The following is a 24,406-nucleotide window of genomic DNA, read 5'->3' as shown; positions in this document are numbered from 1 at the left end:
TTGCGCCATTGGAAATAATGGTAACACGTGCGTTGTCGCCTTCATGCATGCAGAATTTAAACATGACTTGCTGCGTTAACAATGGTAATAACGTCTGTGGCTGTACATCTCTATGTAGCATGTTCTGTTCGGCCACGACAAAATACTGTCTGAGTATTAGTTGGTGTGACCATGCCAGACATGAGTGGGTATTGAAGGGTGGCATGGCCATGGTTACATGAGGGGTAATTTATAGACGAGTGGTGTTATCTACATATGAGTGCTAATTGATATGTGGCGGTATTTAAACTTGGCACAGCTATACCATGTAGTAATTAAGAATAATTCATATATGGCCCTGCCATTCTTTCTATCCAGGGTATAGGACAAATGTGCTATCTGTTTGAGGATATATTTATGTATGGCACAGATTTGGCCCGAATGGGACTTATTCAGGTGGTAGTGTCGTGCCAACCCACCAGGTGAGGCGATGTGTAAAGATGGCATGCCTGTGTTTACATTTGCGGGGCCTGTTGCAGTTGATAGGCTGATGCCTCAACCCATAAGCATCTCCTGCCCTGGTACTAACCATTGTCTGCATGTCTGTTTGTTTTAGTGAGAGAAAAGCGCATTCATATGAACAGCTCTGTTTGCTCTTCAGAAGCAACTGCCTTTTGTATGTATGTATGTATATACTTATTTATATAGCGCCCACAGTGAACTATGCGCTTTACAACAGAGAGAGTGTACAGGGAATAGTAATACAATAAGTGCAACAAACAACAAAATCGGACAATAAGAAAGGAAATCCCTGCCCTGAACAGCTTACAATCTAAGCACACACCAGTCATGCAAACCAAGTGTAGAGATACTTGTCGTCATTATACAGTGCAGCATGTTCATTATATGGGGGCGGACGTCTATACTTTGCATCATTATACAGTGCAGCATGTTCATTATATGGGGGCGGACGTCTATACTTTGCATCATTATACAGTGCAGCATGTTCATTATATGGGGGCGGACGTCTATACTTTGCATCATTATACAGTGCAGAATGTTTATTATCATCTGGGTAGAAGTGTATAGAGAGAGTTTGCAGCATATTCATTGTCGGTGTATATGGTACTCTGCAGCATGTTCATTATCAGCGCATAGAGATACTCGCCATTAATATACATCGTAGCATTATTATACATTACAGCATGTTAAAGTCTATGGGGAGGATTAGCATGAAGTGTGTGTGTGTGTGTGTGTGTGTGTTGGTATAATACAGTAGTACTGCTCATCGTCTGTCTCCTGAGATGCTCTGCTAAGCACGTACAGCTTCTCTTATTTTGCTATCACCAGTAGAGACCGGTCTGAGCAGAACAATACATTTACACTCGGTCAGCTGTGCCGGACGTGCCTTTTAAACTCTGAGGCTGTGATGTTTTGCCAGCAATGTTAGTGGAAGCACTTGCTTTATGCTCTCCTCGCACTTTCGGGTGTGTATCTGGTGACGGGGGGACGCGAGGCTGTGTGTGCCTAGTGCATCCAGGCGCAATCGGCATTGGGGTCATGCACACACATTCAATCAACTGGCACAATTGTAGGTTGTTCCCTGACCTGCTTCTAGGGACAGGATACCAATCTGGAAAGACCCATCATTTTGGCATTACCTCCTCTCCTGAGTTGCGTCTTGTGTTTAATAATAATGTTTTGTAATATGTTTTCATCTCGTGTATAGTGTTGTACTGTGCAAAATAACTTCACTCTCTGGTTCCTGCGCCTTAGTGCTTGCAATCTTTTTTTATAGGTGTGCGAGACATTGATTTGCCAAAGGTTTACCCACTGCAGAGGCAGTGCCATTAGGTTGTTCCTTCAATCTGAACTGATACAAGCTCTTACTCTGTAGTTTCAGAGTAATTTCACTGCTTTAAAGCTGCAGATCAATCTATATATATATTTTTTTTCCTATTCAAAAGGTTCATCAATACAATCTGCACACTGGCAAGTGATTAGCTAAGCTGCAGATCGATCCGTTCACCTATAATTGATCGCTTGCTCTGGGTTATTTAACTCAGTTCTTGCATAGCATTATGGGAAATGTAGTCCTGGAATATGATTGATTGGGAAGTTATTAGATACAATTTCTGTGCTGCTAGAGAGAGGGTGGGGCTCACGGGCCAGAGCCTATTAGAAGGGGAGGGGGCTGTCACTTTAGAAATGTTTCCTACATTAGAAACATTAAAAATGTCTTTAAAACATTCCAATTTTTTTTTATGCTACAAGTATTTTTTCATAGTACAGAACTGATTTATTTATAAAAAAAAAAAAAAAACACGTAGGATCTTGTTTGAAGTGCTGCTTTAATGTCCCAGTCCATATGTGCAGGGGAAGGAATGAACGTGTCATAAGATCCTTTTTTTTTTGCCATTGTCACTGGGGAGGGGGCACGCTTCATAGGTCCCTTCTGTGTGTCATAATATGGTGGGATGGGGGGCCTGCAGTCAGTCTGTCACCCTGCATTGGGGAGGGACAGACCTGGGTGTCCCATCTTCACCTGTGTCATTCTGTGCTGAGCGGGACATGTTAGTCATCGGCTGTGTGAGGTACAGACTGGAAGCCATACACTTCTGTCCCCATATAACGGAAAGTCTGCCATCCATCCATCTGTCTTGTGATACGCTGTCACCCTGAGCATTCATCTCTTCTTTCTAAGTGGATCTGAAGCTGTGTACAGATGTTTTTAGAGAGACGTTTGTAAAAGTTAACCTCAGACAGAGGCCGGGCTATCCCACAGTACTTTCCCTTCAGTCACCGGCTGCAGCCTGTCCCAAAGCCCCGATCTCTGAGTCAGTAAGAAAACCCTTCTGTTTACACACACATCTGTTTCTCAATGCGGTTTGCTCTACCTGGGGTTCACGAATTGGACACACTTTAGACAGAACCAGCAAATACAGTTGTACATGTATGTTACAAAAAATAGCTTTTTAGTGTTTTTGAGACAAATTTCCCCTTGGAGTGAAACTTATTTTCCCCAAACTCTGTGCTCACTCATAGTGTACTGAAACGGGTCCCATTAGTTATGTTGTTCACGGAGAAGAGTAGCTTATTTGTATGTAGTCTGTGTAAGCTTTTAACGAAACAACAAGAACATTTAATTGTAGGTGCAGCAGCAAGTACAGAGCTATCCAAACCTCTCTGGTCTCTTCTTCCCAAACCTCACAGGCCTCTTAGGCCGCGGATCTTGTAGGCGAGCACGCGACGGAGCGTGTGGCGGACGCCTGCCTCACAGGCCTTTGAGATGGGGAGGGGGCATCGCTGCGGCGTGTCGGAGGCGTGCCCGTGATGCGACGTGATTGGCTGAATCGTTCACGTGGCCCGGCTTTCGTGCGACAAAATCAAATCTTGTCTGCCCGGGAATCGCGCTTCATCGTGCGCGCTCTATGGCTTGCCTCACAGAGGTATGGCCTTTTGTTTATGTTGCGAGCACTGTCGCGGGGAGTATGGACGCGGCCTAACAAAGCATTGCAAATCTTTGGTCCCCTACAGTCAGAAAGACTTAAGTCAGCTGTAATTTCCATAAAATTCTCTTCTGATTTTGTTGCTCCTTTCCAAAGAAGAGAAGTGGTTTCTGCTGTGGCTGCGACTATCTTGATGCACAATATGTACTGCGGCCTTCAGTGAGTAGAGGGGCCTGCGAGATGTTGCCCTGCAGACTCTCTTTTTGGGCTTTTTTGATGTAACATCTTATGGGAACGTCCATGTTGTCACTGGACTTCCCTGTGACAACCTGTCCGTGCTTCTTTATATTTAGTGGCATTAAGTAAGGGTAATTTAATGTATTCTTTGGGCCAAAGCATCTCATCTGCTGGCTGCTAAGATGATAGACCCTTTCAGTGGGTAATAATATTACATTGTTCCCTTAAACTTTCTCGCACTACAGTGAGAATCCCCCCTCCTCTTCCCACCAGTAATGATAGAGCCAATAGCAAGGGGTGAGGGACTTGTGCATAAGGGGTTCAAAGAATGAAGCATTACATAAAACTCTTTTAGTCCCTAATGCCTTCAACCATTGGTTGAAAGAATTTACTTAAAAAACTTTGCTTTTTAACAAAATAATCTAAAAAGAGAATGTAATATTTTTAGCAAATGTACATGGGGCCCAACGACATTCAAGCTGGGTATCCTTTAATATTGTGGCTGTGTGTTTTTTATCTCGCTCAGATGGTGCATTAACACTTTCAGTAAAGATGTGCTCCCTTTTATTTTCACCAAGGCTGACCTGTAGCTGCGAATTGTGTCATTTCTATTCCAAGCGCCTTCCTATTCAGTGAGGGGCAGTAGGTTTTGCATGTCCATTCATTCCATCCACAGTGAAGTAGAAGTGACCTGTGATCCAATGCTCACCACATGCTAACACGGACACACAGATCCCGTCATTTAGATGTTCAAGGTGACTGTCAGCCGGTTGGACCTCTCGGCCACGGGTTATGTTTCTCCTACCGTAAGGTGACCGATACAGAAGGCGTCTGCCTTTCCCACAGCAGGTGACAGGGACATACAAAGGACATCTGTCCTTCCCACCACAAAGTGGCAGTCAGAAGACACTTGCAACCCATGGAGTCTGTCCACCCTACCACCGATGACCGTGACAGAAATGCAAGAAAGGAATATATTTTTAGTTGGGATGGTATCGTGAGATCCTTTTCGGAGGGCGTTTGTTTTTGTTTGCAATAGAAGCACAGAATGGCGAGATATTGTCGGTCTTGATTTTCTCCACTGCAATTATGTGGATTAGTACAAGCTATATAGCCAATTAGGATAAGGGTTTGGGTAAGGGGGGAGAGGTCATTAAAATGCACCCTAATTATGAGGATACAACACACACAGAGTAAATATTCTGAAAGTATTTAAAGATACTTGTGTGAATTTTAAAGGCATCAATCATAGTTTAAGTTCAGCTGCACTGAACAATCCATAAGATACAGTAATATTGGGTGTTTTAAAGATGAGGTTCCATCAATCGGCGGCACTAATGAATCAAAAGAACCCCTAAAACAAAAACATTTCCAACATCAATTTTACATTGTTTTACATTTTTTTATGTAGATTATATGAAGTCTGTCACATCTTGAATGATGCAGACTGCTTTTGTATAGGCAAAAAAACCCCCACATCTCCTTGCGTCATCTGATACGGTCCGCACACGTGAGTGCGTGGTTTCTTTATTGCAGTGTTGTTTCTTGGAGATTTAAACCTGTTTACGCTCTGTTTCCTGCCCGCTCGAACTGGGTTCCTTTTTCCTGCGCTCTCGTTCCAACACGCGTTGAGCACTTTTCTCGTTCCCTTTGTGGGCGCTCACGTGCTGGGGTGGGGGGGAGCTGGAGCAGGTCTGCAGGGAGTTTCAGCGCTGCTCCTCAATTACAAGAACAGGTTTTCTTTTTATAGTTCTTCCCATTAAAGGTGCAGCTTTCCTCCCTTGTTTAAGATGAGCTGTAATGAAAGTGAGCTCAGTGTGATGCTATGTAAAGTGGCAGTCACAACACATTGAAGTACTTAACACGTACAACATCCTGTATTTTGTGTGTTTCTTTTGTTCTCCAATCGCCGTTGGATTAAAAATCCGTGAAGCTACAGCCCCGTTGCCTTTTATAATCCAAGCTGGCCATTTTTTTTATTTGTAACATTTTGAAGGCAAGGGGTCTAAGAGCTGAACCCCATTAATTTCCGCTCTGGGGATCCCGTGCTTCCGGGGGTACTTCGGGGGGTGCCGGTAGCCGCTCGACTACCCTGCGGGCCAATAGGAAGCGGTGACGGCATCAGGTTCGGTTTCCTTTTGGCTTTAAACGGCTTCCCCTTTTGGAGTTAAGTATCTTGGGAAGCAGGTGGACCCCGTTACTGAAATTAATGGGGTTCAGCTCGGGAGACCCCTTGCTAGGTTAAAAAAAAAAAGTTCATAAATTGCTCCTTTCATTTCAGTCAAAAATCTCTGATTTTTTGAGGCATTTCGACATCCTAAAAATTAAAGCAGCAGATCCCCTTATAAAGCCCCGTTGAATGGCGACAGTAACAAAAGAATGTGTATTTAAAAAGGCCCAAAGCCTGCAGTGTCCACATGGCAAATCCTGTTTATTCTCACTTAGGGAGTTATTCATTAAGCGCAGAGTGCTGCTGGGTCACTGTTGCATGGAGGCTCCCATTTGACTTCAATGGGAGTTTCTGTGCGATCGTGCGCCATTCTCACAGTTTAATGAATAACCTCTGTAGTCCTCCCCACCAGACAGCACAGAGCTGTTTTCCATGCAGACTACAAAGATCCTCATTAAAGTAGCTTCTCAGACATGGTTCTTTGATGTCTACTAATTTCACTTGGTGAGTACCGGCAGCCATGTTAATTTAGGGTTTGGGCTCTGTTTTAGGACTATATGACGCCGTTCAGAAACCATTGAGCAAGTGAATGGACCTTTAACTAATTGCTGTTTATTCCTGAAAAGGAAAATGCTTAAAATATACAATATCATGTGTTTCATTACAGGATAGTTAAGGGTTTACACGTAACAAACGTTTTTATAATGCCCTCTTTAAGCGGCTCTGCCAGAATGATTTCCCGGGACACTTCTCGGAAGTTGGAAAGCACTGGGGATTGTGGCTTTGGAAGTTCCTTCAGGTGAGGAGCCTTTGTAATCCTCAACACATGACATCCTTAATACCAGTGTGAAATCTGCAGTTGTTTGTCAAGCGACCGACCGAATCCCAGAACACGATACAAATACATATAATTACATTAGTGTTTTGACATTGTCATTCTTCAGAGGCTGGGGAGCTTAGGTACAAAAATGGAATGGTTCCACTTGGCAGATTCATTGTAGATTGCATTAGCTTTTTATAGGACAAAGAATAACATTACTAGATGTAATAGAGATTTCCTAGTCTCACAGGTGTCCTCTTCACGTGTACAGAGCTTTTCAAAGCTCACAGGTCTCTTCACGTGTACAGAGCTTTTCAAAGCTCACAGGTCTCTTCACGTGTACAGAGTTTTTAAAAGCTCACTGGTCTCTTCATGTGTGTGCCACGGTGACCTCACGTGGCTATCTTTTCTCATATACGTATGGATTCTTGTGAGTGAACACTACAGTGAGTTAGAACCTGCATGTTGGTGATCATACAGGGCCTTTCAATAGATCGCGTGGGAAATCTTGCCGTGTCTTTCACACCGTGCTCCTCCTGCCGAGTCTTCCAGGTATGATTATCCCCACCTTAAAGATTTTTTGTATTTACATATTTATTTGTTTGTTTCTTTTGTTCTTTACACACTTTTTTTTTTATATACATTGTTTTTTTTTATTTCAAGCCGTTTCCTGTTCAGAAAATTCCCCACATGCACGTCATCAAGTTATTGAACAGATTCCCACTTCAGAGGCTTAAGCAACCTTCTTCCTTAATAGAGATGCGGGCTGCTGGTTATTTTGGGAATGATTGTGTGTATGTGTAATTACCGGAAGACACAAGAAGGAATGCAACCAGACAAAAAAGCCTGTGACGTCATCACAAGGGGGAAGAAATGAAAGTTGCAGTGGGCCAGACACATCGCAAGAAGAAATGATCATTGTTGGACAAAGATGGTACTCAACTGGATTCCAGGAGAGGTTAAAAGACCAAGACACCGACCAAAAGTAAGATACGAGGATGGAATTAGAGAGTCTGTTGGAGCAACCGCAGTGCCTGGAAGATCATTGAGGCTTCATCCATCAGTGGATTGACAAGGCTGAAGATGATGATAGATATCTATCTATTACTTTTTACTGATGTAATTTATCCTAAACTCACATCATGTGATCATGTTTTTTACCTTTTTTGTTTTCCCACTATGAACCAGTTTGTAAAAATTGAAAATTACTGAGGCACCATGGTCCAGATTCACAAAAGGGAGCTAAGCTTTAGCACCCCTTTACTTCTTTAGTACCCTTCTGTGGATCTGGTCTCAGGCGAGTTAACTTATTTAACCCTTTTGCTACCCAGAAGTGGCGGGGGGGGGGGGGGGGTGACCTGCAGCGCATTGTTTCACGAGTCCTTACTGCTACAGTTTGCATTAACAATTGCATTTTTAATTGATGTGTGTAACCGGGATTGAATCCCAGTGGCAACTCTCCTTGTGACCTGAGGCAAGTCACCCAGCCACAAACCTCTTCGGGCAGAACCTCTGCCTGCAAAATTCTATGTACAGACGGGGAAAAATACTGCTACTCTAGCAATTATAATAACGGCGATGTTTGCGACTGAATCCTTATTTTTCGAACATTTTTAATGTGAGGTGAAATCTCTTTTCAGCGATCCGATTATAATCTGATTTTCCCCCCTGTATAAGGCTGAGGCCGTTTCAGTTGAAACAGAACTCGTGGGAAGTTTTCGGATAGAAGAGGATGAGTTATACATACAGGACAGAGGATCCGTGTATTTAGATAATCGTATTTGTTTTGTCATGCCTGTCCTCTCTCTGTGTACAAGAAGTGCTAGCTTAATTTAATTTGTCCTCCTGGCAAAACGAGTAAGTATCTATTAGAGACATTTTTCTCTCTAGCTGAAACATTAGACATTTTCACCCCAACATTGTATTGGTAGGGTAATGGGTGCATGGAAAGTCTCCTAGCAGAGGTAGCAAATGGGGTTTCAATGAGCAGAGATGTAAATGCTAAAAATAAATAATGAACTAGCTCTCGCCCTGTCGTCTATAATTCAGGTGGAGGTGCTATGATCCCGCATGTATACCGCAAGATGCATACAACCAAACTGGATCAGCACTCAAAAAGAAAATCAAAGAAAATTAAGGACGTACGTTTTCTCTTTGGTCTCCCCAGGTTTCTCTTTTAATTTCTCAAAAAAAGCAATACTGGAAAAATCCGAGCACACGGGGAAAGGAAAAGTTAGCAGACACACTGTTCTATGTGCATAATACAGCAACGTTTCAAGGCCCCCTGGCCCCTTCATTAGGCTTTCCTTGGGCTGATTTTTTTCTGTATTGCTGCTTTTTGTGATCCATAAAAAAGAAACTTGGTGAGATCAAAAGGAAAGTCCTTTATTTTCTTTGATTTACATTTTGAGTGCTGATCCAGTATGGTCTTTGTAGAGATTTAAATGCTCACAAAATTATTTATATATATATATATATATATATATCTGATGAGACCCATCAAGGTCGAAACAGCTGTCTGTGGGTGGTTTTCTGGGTATGCACCTTAACCCTGGCTGTGCTCAAAGCTGTGACCATGCAGCAAGCTTAAGCCTATAGGGAACCATGTTAAAAATGGTTATTGAGGCAAAAAGTGACACTGTGTGCTCATTTGCATGTCATTTCCCAGAATCCCTTGCTGCAGTGGAAGTGCTGTATGCTGGGTGATAATGGGGAAAGGTGGGGTTGCAGACCTGCCTAAGACATGCAGATGAGCATACAGCTATATTTGCATATATATATATATGCAAATATAACTGTATGCTCATCTGCATGTCTTAGGCAGGTCTGCAACCTAAGACATGCAGATGAGCATACAGTTATATTTGCATATTTGCTTTCCTGTGGAGGGTTTTTGTCACTTTTTTTACTCACCATAACATATATATATATATATATATATATATATATATATATATATATATATATATATATATATATATATATATATATATATATATATATATATTATTTTTATTTTTTAATATATAAAAATTACCTTAAATATTCTGGTGGCCCCTTCTACAGCTACATTTTATTTCAGAGTCCAGGCCCTTTGGAACACTTTTTGAGGAGCCCTACAGGGAAAGTTTGGGATAGGCACCCAAGGGATCATAATTTGAACGAAGCCCCAGGATCACATGGGCTCTGGGTAGAGAGAGGCAAATGTTTCGCCGACATTCGACTTAACAGCAAATGTGGCATCTTCGGCACAGTCGTGACAGCTTGGTTTTAACACGTGACATTTGCATAACTTTTGTGTGTGTGCAATACCGACAGGCCAGCCCCACGATGAAAAAGAAAGCAGTATACTATGGCACTCTTAGATACCGCCCACAGAAATAATGGAAACAAAACAAATTGCCAAATGAATTTCAAGATGTATAAACGCCCTTATTTCATCAAAACGTCATATATTTCCGAACACGTAAAACTGATACCAGTAACCCGTGACATCCCAGTACTGTTACACTAGAAAATACCCACTATTGCACCCAACACATTATATAGCAGAGTACAAATATGAAGTGATATCAATATGCACATTTTGCATCTATTGATTATGTAAGGAGATGACATCATTGTCCGTGTTCACTTCCGTGTCATAAATACATAGTGACAGACACGGAGTTTAGAGATGGTATCCTTCCTCTGAGACTTATACTCGCCAGGCGTCTTACCTCCACTGGGAGGGCTCATCCATCCACGTTTTCTCATCGCCATTCCGCCATTTGGGCTCTGACATTTTAATTGGAGTCACTGATTAGGAACTGGACCTTTCGGGTATGCTCCTTTTTAATGAAATATTTTTATGTAGCATACGTGATGTGTGAAGGTTGGGGGTATCTCTGTCTCTCTCACTTGGGACTCCTCTCTTGCTCACTCTCCAGCAAAAGGCATATTTCAGGGTCGGGAACTTTTGGGGCGAGTTGAGTGTACAAACCTTCGAGAATCTAATGTGTACGCTCCGCAGGCCGATGTTATAACGTTCATGTACATGGGAACCCGCCGGCAGTTTCGCGAGCGTTCGCCCACGTTTTTTACTGTCCAACCCGCCTACGAATATCCGTCTGCGAACCGAATTTTGTACAAACACCCGCAAATAATGTGCAGCTGGAATACTGTATACAATAATTGGCCCACCTTTATCTCTGGGGCTTCCCAGCAGGAAGGGAAATAACGTAATGCATTTCCTAGCATTGCAGCTTTGCACCGCGCGCTTCTGCTGATCCCTCCTTCCCTGCACCCTTTTACACCCCGGGGTGTGATGGCGGACTCCTTTAGGAGAATGCTAATTATAAGCACGTGGGTCTTGCTTTTCGACTGTTAAAAGGGGAGCGAGCAAGGGAGGAAATTTTCTAAATCCTGAATATTGACCTGTTTACAATTTTTATATGTATTATCTGACCTACCCAAGAGGGCCTGTATTTGATAAGTCACAAAATGCGCTTAGTACGTATGAAGGCTTATTTCATTTACAATATTTTTTATAAGCATTGTGTCATGTTGAATACCTGGTTGATAGAATTGAAATAAAAACAGAATGATGTGTATTTTTAAGTTTTGAGAATAAAATACATTTTGTTAACCTAATATGATCCGTTTTTGGTGGATACATAGTCACTTAATTCTGCGCTAACAATAGAAGCAGACGATTTAGATGCACTTAGATCTTCTAAAGCAGGGGAGGCCAAGTGCAGTCCTCAAGGACCACCAACAGGTCAGGTTTTCAGGATATCCCTGCTTCAGCATCGGTGGCTGTCAATGACTGTGCTTGAGGACTGGAGTTGGCCGCCCCAGCACTAAAGTATCTTTTAAAATCCAAAACACGCCAGCTGTGAGTTCTGAAGCAAGTGTATACATGTTCTATTATCACACGTTCTAATACACCTCAAGGACACACACATTGCTCTGTTTCATTAAGACCACCAACATTTTTAATGACCTTTTTATACTCTTCTGTTTACTTTGAATGTTTCTACATTTATTTATGTTTTGAAGGCCCTTTCAGATGGCTTTCGGGAGTGCCCCTTGCCCTTATGAATAGGTTTAATGAAGCTTAGAGGAATTCCACCCTCTGTCAGAAATTCCTGCAATGCAAAATAAACAGAAGGGCGTGTGCGTGCTGAAATGTTCCAAGAGAGGCGTATCGGAAAATAGATATTGAGACTTCAGTTGCAGGTTTTATTCAGCAAAACATTGGCCGTGGCTCTCATTAGCCATGGGTACGTCGCCAGAAGGTGCTGGTCATTGCAGCTCTCTGCAGGAATGTAGCAGCGATTGCAGAGTATGCAGCGATATGGGGCTTGAGTTGTAAAGCAGTTTTTAGTCGATGGGCTTTTTTTATTTGCAACCCGAGAGTGCCACAGCTTTTCTTTACAAACCCAGGATTAGTCCAAAAATGGGTTTCTGCTAGACAGCCCCCCACCCCACCTCCCCCATGCCGATGTTGCATACACCTTTCTAAAATGTGGTGCAAGGGTACTCCACACTGGTTTCCTAGTTGGAAAATATATTTTAAAGTGCTGTACACTCGCCTGATTTGTTTCAAAAACAAAGTTTAAAAAATAAAAAAAAGCATACGTTTCTATACTTGTTGGTGGAAATCTGTTTGCATGATTCAGTAGTATGTAATGTTTTCTCATTTGTTTCCTGAGCGTAGAGGCCCCCCCCCCCCCCCAAATAAAAAATAAATAAAAATAAAGCTTCAATCGTTAACATTCGCCCACCCGCAAGTCACTGCCATTAGTTCACTATGGTCATACCTTGGACTGACTGTCAAACGGCAATTTCTCATTCAGAAATTGTCCGAAAGATTTCACACCAACGTGTTGGGCTAAAAGGAGGGCAGATTAACCCATTCACTGTCACAGGGGATTGTGGCAGTGAGTCATTAATTATTTTAATATCATTTTGGTAGATCTTATTGTTATAGTAATATTATTATTATTGTGGCACTGCAGCTGCCTCTCGGTGTGCTGGTCTTTGTCTTGGTTCTCGCTAATTGACAATAAAGTGGGCTGGATACTATCGCTGCAAAATTTCACAGATGGCGCCTGGAGCTCCCAATGTTTAATGTAACCCGGCAGATAACAAGTAGTCCTTTCTTTATTTTTTAATATGTATCTGAATATAAAGGTCCCGTTTTTGCATTCGTTCGAAGCACACGCTGCATTGTTGAAAGCCTTGTACAGTAAATAAAAATACAACTAGTGAGCACAATCGCATGTCTGAAACAGCTAGGCAACTCTGCTTTTCCACTATCTCTTGGCATACAGTGCTTCCACTGCAGCTAGGGATTCTGGGTAATGACATGCAAATGAGCACAGTGTGTCACGTTTTGCTTCATTCATGTCCATTTTAACACCAACCCCCGCCCCTTCCCCCCCCATAAGCATTTAAATTAAATGCCGGAGAGCGCGCGCGAGGCCTCTGTAACTCACTTGCCTGGTCTCTGGTGGCTTCTGGCAACAGGTCGCCGTGGCAACGCAGCATCACATGACGGTGCGGGAAAACGACGTTGCGTTGCCATGGCAACGTGATGCCAGAACGCCGGGGGGGGGGGCACGAGCAGGCTGGGGGAAAAGTTTGTTTACCCCAACTGTAGAGGATTGATGGGAACATTGAGGGTGGGAGTGAAGAACAGTGGGGGAGGGCAGAGAAGAGCAGGTGAGAAGTGAAGAATAAGAGGGAAGATGAAGAGGGTCAGGATATGTGTAGGGAGATGGGACACAAGAAGAAAAGGGGGGAAGAGTATGAGGCAGTAGGGGTATCACACAAACCCATGATGGGATGATGGGAGTTTTCTTGAGTGCCCCAATCAGCACTATCACCTTTTAATGAGTAAAACCCCCAGCATTTCAACTCCTGACCTCACTTACAATGTGTTGGTATTAAACATGCTGATGCACACTGTGACCTGTGAGTTCATATAGCTTTCCACTGGTTAAACAAGCAGGTATTCCAGGCCAGGTCTGTGGCAGGTCAAGGGTTAAGCACACACACACACACACACACACACACTACTTTTCCCTTGTGTCATGGAAAATTTCTCCTATGGTTTGCTGTTACTGAGCAACTTCTCAACGTCAACACTCGCCCCCTCCCCTCCCTTTCTATCGCTTTCTCTTTTTTTTCTTTTTTTACGCCCGGATTGTGGCGAGTTGTCTTTTGTAAATAGCGCGTGGAGAAGGTTAACAGTGACACTTTTTTTAAAGGCCACCTGGAACAGAAGAGCCGAGAGAGCTCAGGGAGTAGTTGGGATATGCGGGAACTATTGGCGATTCGGCACACACCGGAGTTTAAGCTGCAGTGGATGTGTACCCTACATGCACTGCATGTTTCAGCCGTGTGCAGTGAAGTGAAAGCCACGCCACATCTTTTGAGAGGTAGGAAGAGCCGTGATCTTCTAAAGATTTGTCACTGATAAGCAGTGTGCACATCATAAAACATCATAAAACAGTCACTAGACTTTACACCGCATTGTAAAAATGTGATTTGTCTTTTTATAGACAGGTGGATTTAAAAGTGGCACAGAGACTTGGGTTGGATAGAATTTTTTTGTTCCCAATATATATTATAACTGTAAATATAGGATAAGTATGTTCGCCAATTCAATTTAACAACGGTTGCACTCGATAGACATTTGTGTTTTTGTTTGTTGTTTTTTTTTTTATGTCCTCAACCTTTATGTAAGATCTAAAAGCACCCACAAAATAATACAGGTCTTTATTTATATTTCCAGTGCCTCTTTTTATATTTTTTTTGCATTTTTAGTTTTTTGGTACTTTTAGGAGATCTCTCCTTTAAGTTCCTAACTCTGTATTTTTCAATTCTGATGTTTTGGGAGGTTTAAACAAAGCTGTCCCCAAAGCCCAGTGCAGGCTAAAGGCTACCATAAACTAGAGATGAAGAAAATCCTATATTTAAAGAGCAGGCATGCTCGGGGCAAGATACTAACATATGCGTTAAACTCATATAGGCGTCTGAAGAGGATTGCTGCTTTAATAAACATTTTAATTCCACAGGGCTCAATTATACAACTACTAGATAGTGTGTGTGTGTGTGTGTGTGTGTGTGTGTGTGTGTGTTCAGCCATTGTGGATTCGAGTGGATGAAGGGCTGCCCAATTATCTTGAAGGTACTGCAAGCCTCTACTGCACATTGCAAAGTTCAAAATGTATTCAATTCACTTAAAAGGAGTGGCAAACAATGCCGACCTTGGACGGCAGGTTTCAATTGAGGGGACCCTTGTGAATGAACTCGGTAGGAGAATGAAGATGGGTGGGATGGAGGCATTTGGAAGACACAAGACCATCTTTCAAAGGAACCTTCCACTGTGCCTCGAGGAACGTGTTCGGCCCTGTATTCTGCCCGTGCTCAAGTATGGATGTGACCCCCTGTATTCTGCCCGTGCTCACGTATGGATGTGACCCCTGTATTCTGCCCGTGCTCACGTATGGATGTGAAACGGGGACCCGAAATGCAAAGATAATTGGGAAGCTTCAGACCAGGCAAAGCAGTATGGAGAGATGCATGCTGGGTATTACCCGAAGAGACACGAACAACAATGAAATAGGTTTGAAATAATCACAAGGGCGAAAAAAGTTAAAATGGTAGTGTGCCGGACATATCGCAAGAAGAAATGGCCATTGTTGGTTAAAGTTGGTACTCTATTGGATATCATGAGATTAAGACGATGGGCAAAAGTAAAATGGGAGGATGACATTAAGAAATGTGCCTGAGCAATGTGGAGAAGAGGTTTGCACAATGGCAGTGCCGGGTATGTCTTTATGCAGCACTCTTTATGCAGTGGATTGACATGGGCTAAAGAATAATACAATATATACATTTGAATGTGAAAGTGAAACCACATTTTGAACTTCTTTAAAATGTTGATGATGCATGAACATTATGATATTTCAGATGCATCTCTTGAAAATCTACTGGGGATTTTTGGCAGGGGAAATATTACTATCTAAAAACTATTTTCGAAACCTTTTTAATAAGCGTTTTATGTAGGTCCTCCTTTAAAAACCCGACATCAGCTCGTCCTGATTTTCCTGGGAGTCTCCCTGGTTTTTGGGTCGGTTTTACTAGGTTTTAGCATCAGCGTTTCGTGTGTGTGTGTGTGTATCTTTGTACATAGCACGTCACAGCAGTACATGTACACATGACACAAATAAGCGCTTGAGACATACAAGTAACATTAGGAGAAAGGAGTCCCTGTCCTGAAGAGCTTACAATCGAAGTGTCTCACTGATGGAAAAATCTGCGCACTAATCTTCTTAATACTGTATATCCTTTTTTGGCCAAGAGCCACCAAATCTCACTGATTTTTGGATTGAATAACCCCCCTAAGACTCTTATTTAACGTATGCAGGGAAGTAGATTATTTGAGCAGATCTCCTGTTCTCCAGACCTGGGAAGTGACTTCACCGCATGTTAACTAGGGGCCTCATATTTTTTCTTCAAAATAATGATATTAAGAAATGTATCACGACGGCGATATCTGTTCTGAACGAAGACAAATAAATCGTGAATAGTTTTTCATTTATTTTCAGAATAAATGGTAAAAGGGCATTTGGAAGTTGTTTTTGGTTTTTAACATTTACTACTAATATATATATATATATATATATATATATATATATATATATATATATATATATATATATATATATATATACATTTACTACTACTATATATATATATATATATATATATATATATATAAAATTATTTTTTAATTATTCCCATGTTTAGAAGAAAAAAAAAATAAGATCTTGATGCTTTTATATTTCATAGCGTCAGAGCTGGGGACAGGAAGCGGATAAGGGGGACGGAGAGACATGTTATGTCTTCAACTCCATGTCTCCAGCTGTCCCTAAAACGGCCTGATATTGCAATAATACAGCAATGAAATATCCATTTGTCATTGTTTATTGCGATATTACGGTCAGATTGGTATATTGCTCAACTCTAGCTGGAATTATTTAACAACCACTTATTCCCTCACCTGCTGTCTCTGCAAGTTCCCCTCAAACCTTAGGCCTCGGGCATGGTCTGCGCTTAGGCGCTGACCCGTGCTGAGGCGCGCTGCTGCTCGGCACTGTGCCCCTGCAGCCGCAATGAGAGCGGCTTTAGCAGGGGCTCGCGCACACGTCCGCACGCCTGCGGAAGCGTGTCTTAACAAATGTTGCGTTTCAGAGCTCGCCGGAGCGCAGGGCCGGTCACGTGAGCGGTTCGCCCAATGAGGGCGAACCAGCTCCGCGACGTCACTGGCCCGCCCCCGACACGCCCACGGACGGCGCGCTCTAAGGCCAGGGAAAGCACCACTTTCCCTCAGCGCGCCTCCGCACGGGCGAAGTGTCTATGGACTAAGCCTTAGATTGTAAGCTCTTCGGGGCAGGGATTTCCTTTCCTATTGTCTGATTTTGCTGCACTTATTGTATTATTATAATTCCCTGTACTTTATTCTTTGTGAAGCGCTGAGTACACTTTTGGCGCTATATAAATAGACATACAATACAACAAAAATCCTTTTTTTTTTTGGAAGTCCTATCTAATGTGAAGTAATATAGTACAAAATTACTAACTCCAATTAAACAAGCCACTGTCTCTAGTTCATCTTGGTTCTAAAAGTGGCTGACCCTTTGACCTCATTGGGTGCCGGAGGCAATGTTTTGCTTTGCCAGGTGCTCCATGCCCCTCTGGCAGTGCCGGGGTTATTAAATCCTGACCTTGAGTTAGCAAACACAACCCCAGCAAGAATGTGAGCACGGCAAGTTTGGAATGCGTTGTGCTTTTAGTGCTAATGTTGTGTTTCTCAGAGTTGGGTTTCAAGGGTTTAACGGCAGAGCGTTTGAAACCGCATTGGGTCCGGCGATCGTTAGACGCCGCGTTTCCTTTAGAGCAGGGCTAATATGTTTGTTACGGTTTTGAAGCCTTTCGCGGGTAGAAACTACAAATGAGACCGCTGTACAGTGTAATTGGCGTATTTGGAGAGTCAGCGTCACATAACCCTAGTGACCTAAAAACTGTGATTTGTACTTAATGAGTGACGTGGTCCGTTCCATGTAGGACTAAAGGGATCTAAAGACCTTTCTTGGTTCTTTTTCTCCTCATTTCCACCCTCCTGCCCCCTCCTTTCTCTCAGACCATAGATATTGAAATGCTTCTCTTAAAGCTGCAGAACAAGCAATATCCCACTGTATGTGTGTGGCGTGTTATTTTTTGTTTTTTTAAATAAAAAATCAGTTCTGTACTATGAAAAAAATACTTGGAGCATTTTTTAAAAAACAACAACTCTGAATTAACATTTTTATGTATTCTTAATGTAACAAGGTTTTTTTTGTAGCAACCATTTACAAAGTCACCCTGTCTGCAGAATACTCCTGTAGTCATTAAGTGAACCCCCGAGCCGAGTCTTTGCTGATCGATCGGCAACTTGGCTAATTACTGTACTTATCATTGTGTGTATTGTATTGACGCACATATTATAGGGAAAAAAATAATATATATATTTTTATAAACGGCAGCTTGGTCTGCTGCTTTAACTGCTTGTTCTATAGTATGTGCGGGCGTGCGAACGGTCGTGCACATGACGCACACTTTTTGTGTGTGTGTGTGTGTGTTATTAATTTATTATATATATTTTTAAATTAAAAAAAAAGACGCGTTGTTTAAGAATGAATTATTTATTAACATTGTATATATATACACACACACACACACACACACACACACACACACACTACAGCGGCGGTAGCAGTGCAAAAACGTACTTTTCGCAGTCTTCCCCCCGATCGTCCGGCTCCACGCTCACTGCTGTGCGCACGCGGCCCTAGTATAGGACAGCTGGCTATCCACAGCCAACTATAAGTGCCGCGCGCATGTCGCAGCAAGTGCGCCCACTATATATTATGGGCTTTACACAACCTGCTTCTTGATATATGATTTCTAGATCAGCTGTCTGTATGAATGGAGAATTGGTGATGTTGAACACGTTTTTGATATTCCCCAATTCTTGGCATGCTGGGATTCTCTGCTTTGCGCCAATCTGCAGCAATATATCATTGATCTTAAGTGATTGCGCTGGAAATTCCATGCATGTCGCAAATAACCCGGAGTCAGCGGCTTCTTGCCTGTAAAGCTGACAGTCTATTCACAGAGGACCTGCGTCCGAGGGTACTGAAACATCTTTCCTGATCATGCAAACTCTGGCTCGGTGGTGTTACACTTCACAGAGCAGTGCCTTAACCACGAGGCCGCAAACCACACCAGCTGCACCTGATACGCTCGGTGGCGTAAGCCCAAGAAAGCAACAATAAAAATAAATCTGGGCAGGATTCTAAATACAGAGAGGAAAAAAACAACCGCTGAAAATGTTGCAGAGCTGCAGTATGAAATGAGGTTTACTTGTTCAAATGTTGCATAAAAGAAAAAGTGGGTTTTGTTTGAAATAGCGCTGTGTTAAAGCCTTATACGGTTGTGATATAAAAAGATGAAGAGAACATGTTCTAAAAATCTTTATATAAACGTGTTTTATATATCGATTTTTCTCTTAACTGCGTATTCAAGGCCTTTCTTAAAAGAGATTGTTTTAGTGTGTGTGTACATACACACGTTTGCGACCGCAGTACCTGGAAGATCATTGTGGAGGCCTTCATCCAGCAGTGAATCGACAGGGGGTGAGAACTAGATAAACATGTATTTGTTATTTATTTATACATGTAGCCCTTTTTCTGATACTCTAAAGAGACTACGGGTAACTGCACGCACCTGCGGCTCCAGGAGATCTGAGCCTCCGCTAGCTGGGAGCCTGGGGTAACACTTATTAGCGCAGCGCCTCCACTTACCCAGGATCCCCGTGATGTGAGATTCCCCTGGGCAAGAAACATATACACACACACATGCTTGTAACTGATTTTACTATACAGCAATAATCATCTTAGCACGCTATATGGCATCAACACATAACATATACCTTATACTATACACTTATCACTTATCATTAACTCAGCTAACTGGTAATGTCCTTATAACGTGAGTGGCTCAGCCACGCTCTTAATGAGTATTGTCCTGTACAGTAGTGGCTCAGCCACGCTCTTAATGAGTATGTCTCTGTCCCGTCACCGCGTGCCCCAGACACCGTGTCCTTATTTAATATACAAGACTGTTTTGTGTACTTAGGCCTTTGGCCACTTCACTAGTGTCCCCAAAGAGTTACGCCTAAGGCGGGATCAGCGCCTGTTGACCGGTGTTGGTGCACTTGCTGTAAATACCTTCCGGTCACGGCGGTGACCGGTACAACTTCGAGAAGGATCAGACGTATCCTCTTCTTGCCTTTGATTTCGCGCGGTGCAGCTGCCTGGTCCCAAACAGCTCGGCACCACCTTGCTTCGCACACTTGTCCCCAACTGTCTGCACAGTTAGAGGAATGATCTCTTCCACTATGGGCGTCCCTGCAACACAGCAGCCTACTGTGACTCAGGGATTCTCCTAAGGGCCTGCGGGGGGTAAAGCTATCCTATGCAGGCGGGTCACGGACCCCCTGCACTCACACACCTTCCTCCTTTTCCTTCCGGATCCCCTCTGCCTAGCGTGGTCTCTCCCCCACGCTTCCCTTTCCTTTCTCCGTAAACATAGCCTTCTGATTGTAGTTCCTCAACGGAGCCTTTCCCTTACAGGCCCGTCGTTCGCGCGCTTCCATTGCGCATGCGCGACCTTCCCACTCTCTCAGTGCCCTCTGCAAGGTTGCACAACAACATGGCGGCGCCCTGTATTCCCGTGCCGCCGCAGAACCTGCCACACTCCCACCGAGCACACATATGAGGTTCCTAACACACCCTTACATACACGTATGTATATGTAGCTTGCATGTATACATAGATGGATATACAAGTATTTAGACACTGTTTTCCCTGTGTACTAGTGGAGGATCTCACTGCTGCATTGAAAGTAACTTGCCCATCTGACTCCATTTCTCTCCACGAGCATCAGAACCATGGCCTGGATTCACGAATGGCAGTGAACGCCAGGTCCGGGGGTGCAACGCCCCACATTGACAGTGAAACTCCCTCCATGACTGCTTCCTGCCTAGGGTAGTGTTTTATTATTGTACCAGAACTTGTGTGGAGGACAAGGCCCAATTAGCTAAAATAAACAATATACAATGCCCGAGCCTCACTTGCATCAGCTCTGTGTTGTACAATTGTTGTACTTCAAAATAATTAATTAAAAGCAGCATAATTAGAGAGGCAATTAAATCATAAGGCTTGGTGCCATGGGAAAACATGCGGACACTACACATCTACACACACACCTCTATTGACAGTACCACTACTTTTAAATGTACACGAGTTCCAGTTTGTTTTCAATGAACAATTCCATTCTCCCTTTCTGTCGTCATATAGATTGAATATTGTAGACGTTTGTGAAATATGGTCCACAGAGCTGTGTCTCCATGTTTTAAAGCAGTAATCCCATGTACAAGTCTGTATGAATTTATCACGTGCTGTTTGTACCTTGCCCCCTGAGCAGGTCCTGTTTTTTTTTTCTTAGTGTTAAATATAATTGTATTAATCTCTTAATTTCCGAGGTTACTGTGGTAAACTTCAGACTGCACTGGTTCTGGGGAGGCCTCTATTTTAACCTGCCGTACTTCTAATGTTTCAAATGCCTTTTTCCCACAACTGGGCCTCAGATTGTAAAAATAAAAATAGGCCAAAAGAGAACTCTTGCTTAAAAAAAATAATAATTCAATGGCGATCAGCACGCACTGCTGCTTATTTTTTAGATCACTTCATGTCCCCATACATGGAATACATATAATATTTAGTATAGCTGCTTGTTTTTTAGATCACTTCATGTCCCCACACATGGAATACATATAATATTTAGTATAGCTGCTTGTTTTTTAGATCACTTCATGTCCTCATACATGGAATACATATAATATTTAGTATAGCTGCTTGTTTTTTAGATCACTTCATTTCCCCATACATGGAATACATATAATATTTAGTATAGCTGCTAGTTTTTTTAGATCACTTCATGTCCTCATACATGGAATACATATATTTAGTATAGCTGCTTGTTTTTTTAGATCACTTCATGTCCCCACACATGGAATACATATAATATTTAGTATAGCTGCTTATTTTTTAGATCACTTCATGTCCCCATACATGGAATACATATAATATTTAGTATAGCTGCTTATTTTTTAGATCACTTCATTTCCCCATACATGGAATACATATAATATTTAGTATAGCTGCTTGTTTTTTAGATCACTTCATTTCCCCATACATGGAATACATATAATATTTAGTATAGCTGCTTGTTTTTTTAGATCACTTCATTTCCCCACACATGGAATACATATAATATTTAGTATAGCTGCTTGTTTTTTTAGATCACTTCATGTCCTCATACATGGAATACATATAATATTTAGTATAGCTGCTTGTTTTTTAGATCACTTCATGTCCCCATACATGGAATACATATAATATTTAGTATAGCTGCTTGTTTTTTAGATCACTTCATGTCCTCATACATGGAATACATATAATATTTAGTATAGCTGCTTGTTTTTTTAGATCACTTCATGTCCTCATACATGGAATACATATAATATTTAGTATAGCTGCTTGTTTTTTAGATCACTTCATGTCCCCATACATGGAATACATATAATATTTAGTATAGCTGCTTGTTTTTTAGATCACTTCATGTCCTCATACATGGAATACATATAATATTTAGTATAGCTGCTTGTTTTTTAGATCACTTCATGTCCTCATACATGGAATACATATAATATTTAGTATAGCTGCTTGTTTTTTAGATCACTTCATGTCCCCATACATGGAATACATATAATATTTAGTATAGCTGCTTGTTTTTTAGATCACTTCATGTCCTCATACATGGAATACATATAATATTTAGTATAGCTGCTTGTTTTTTAGATCACTTCATGTCCCCATACATGGAATACATATATTTAGTATAGCTGCTTATTTTTTTAGATCACTTCATGTCCTCATACATGGAATACATATATTTAGTATAGCTGCTTATTTTTTAGATCACTTCATGTCCTCATACATGGAATACATATATTTAGTATAGCTGCTTGTTTTTTTAGATCACTTCATGTCCTCATACATGGAATACATATAATATTTAGTATAGCTGCTTGTTTTTTAGATCACTTCATGTCCTCATACATGGAATACATATATTTAGTATAGCTGCTTGTTTTTTAGATCACTTCATGTCCTCATACATGGAATACATATAATATTTAGTATAGCTGCTTGTTTTTTAGATCACTTCATGTCCTCATACATGGAATACATATAATATTTAGTATAGCTGCTTGTTTTTTAGATCACTTCATGTCCTCATACATGGAATACATATAATATTTAGTATAGCTGCTTGTTTTTTAGATCACTTCATGTCCCCATACATGGAATACATATAATATTTAGTATAGCTGCTTGTTTTTTAGATCACTTCATGTCCTCATACATGGAATACATATAATATTTAGTATAGCTGCTTGTTTTTTAGATCACTTCATGTCCTCATACATGGAATACATATAATGTTTAGTATAGCTGCTTGTTTTTTAGATCACTTCATGTCCCCACACATGGAATACATATAATATTTAGTATAGCTGCTTGTTTTTTAGATCACTTCATGTCCCCACACATGGAATACATATAATATTTAGTATAGCTGCTTGTTTTTTAGATCACTTCATTTCCCCATACATGGAATACATATAATATTTAGTATAGCTGCTTATTTTTTAGATCACTTCATGTCCTCATACATGGAATACATATAATATTTAGTATAGCTGCTTGTTTTTTAGATCACTTCATGTCCTCATACATGGAATACATATAATATTTAGTATAGCTGCTTGTTTTTTAGATCACTTCATGTCCTCATACATGGAATACATATAATATTTAGTATAGCTGCTTGTTTTTTAGATCACTTCATGTCCCCATACATGGAATACATATAATATTTAGTATAGCTGCTTGTTTTTTAGATCACTTCATGTCCCCATACATGGAATACATATATTTAGTATAGCTGCTTGTTTTTTAGATCACTTCATGTCCTCATACATGGAATACATATATTTAGTATAGCTGCTTGTTTTTTTAGATCACTTCATGTCCTCATACATGGAATACATATAATATTTAGTATAGCTGCTTGTTTTTTAGATCACTTCATGTCCCCATACATGGAATACATATATTTAGTATAGCTGCTTGTTTTTTAGATCACTTCATGTCCCATACATGGAATACATATATTTAGTATAGCTGCTTGTTTTTTTAGATCACTTCATGTCCTCATACATGGAATACATATATATTTAGTATAGCTGCTTGTTTTTTAGATCACTTCATGTCCTCATACATGGAATACATATAATATTTAGTATAGCTGCTTGTTTTTTAGATCACTTCATGTCCTCACACATGGAATACATATATTTAGTATAGCTGCTTGTTTTTTAGATCACTTCATGTCCCATACATGGAATACATATATTTAGTATAGCTGCTTGTTTTTTTAGATCACTTCATGTCCTCATACATGGAATACATATAATATTTAGTATAGCTGCTTGTTTTTTAGATCACTTCATAGATCTTCTCATAC

At 41.3% G+C, this 24,406-nt stretch overlaps 1 protein-coding gene across 2 annotated transcripts in view; it reads left to right on the top strand.

Moving 5' to 3' along the window:
• Positions 1-24,406, top strand: part of ITPKC (inositol-trisphosphate 3-kinase C) — a 101,158-nt gene that overhangs the window by 54,587 nt on the left and 22,165 nt on the right. The window lies entirely within an intron of this gene.

The sequence above is a fragment of the Ascaphus truei genome, chromosome 7 (assembly GCF_040206685.1).
Source record: "Ascaphus truei isolate aAscTru1 chromosome 7, aAscTru1.hap1, whole genome shotgun sequence".
Lineage (NCBI taxonomy): Eukaryota > Metazoa > Chordata > Amphibia > Anura > Ascaphidae > Ascaphus > Ascaphus truei.
Note: the sequence above shows the minus strand (reverse complement) of the source record. Positions and strands in the feature narration are given on the sequence as shown.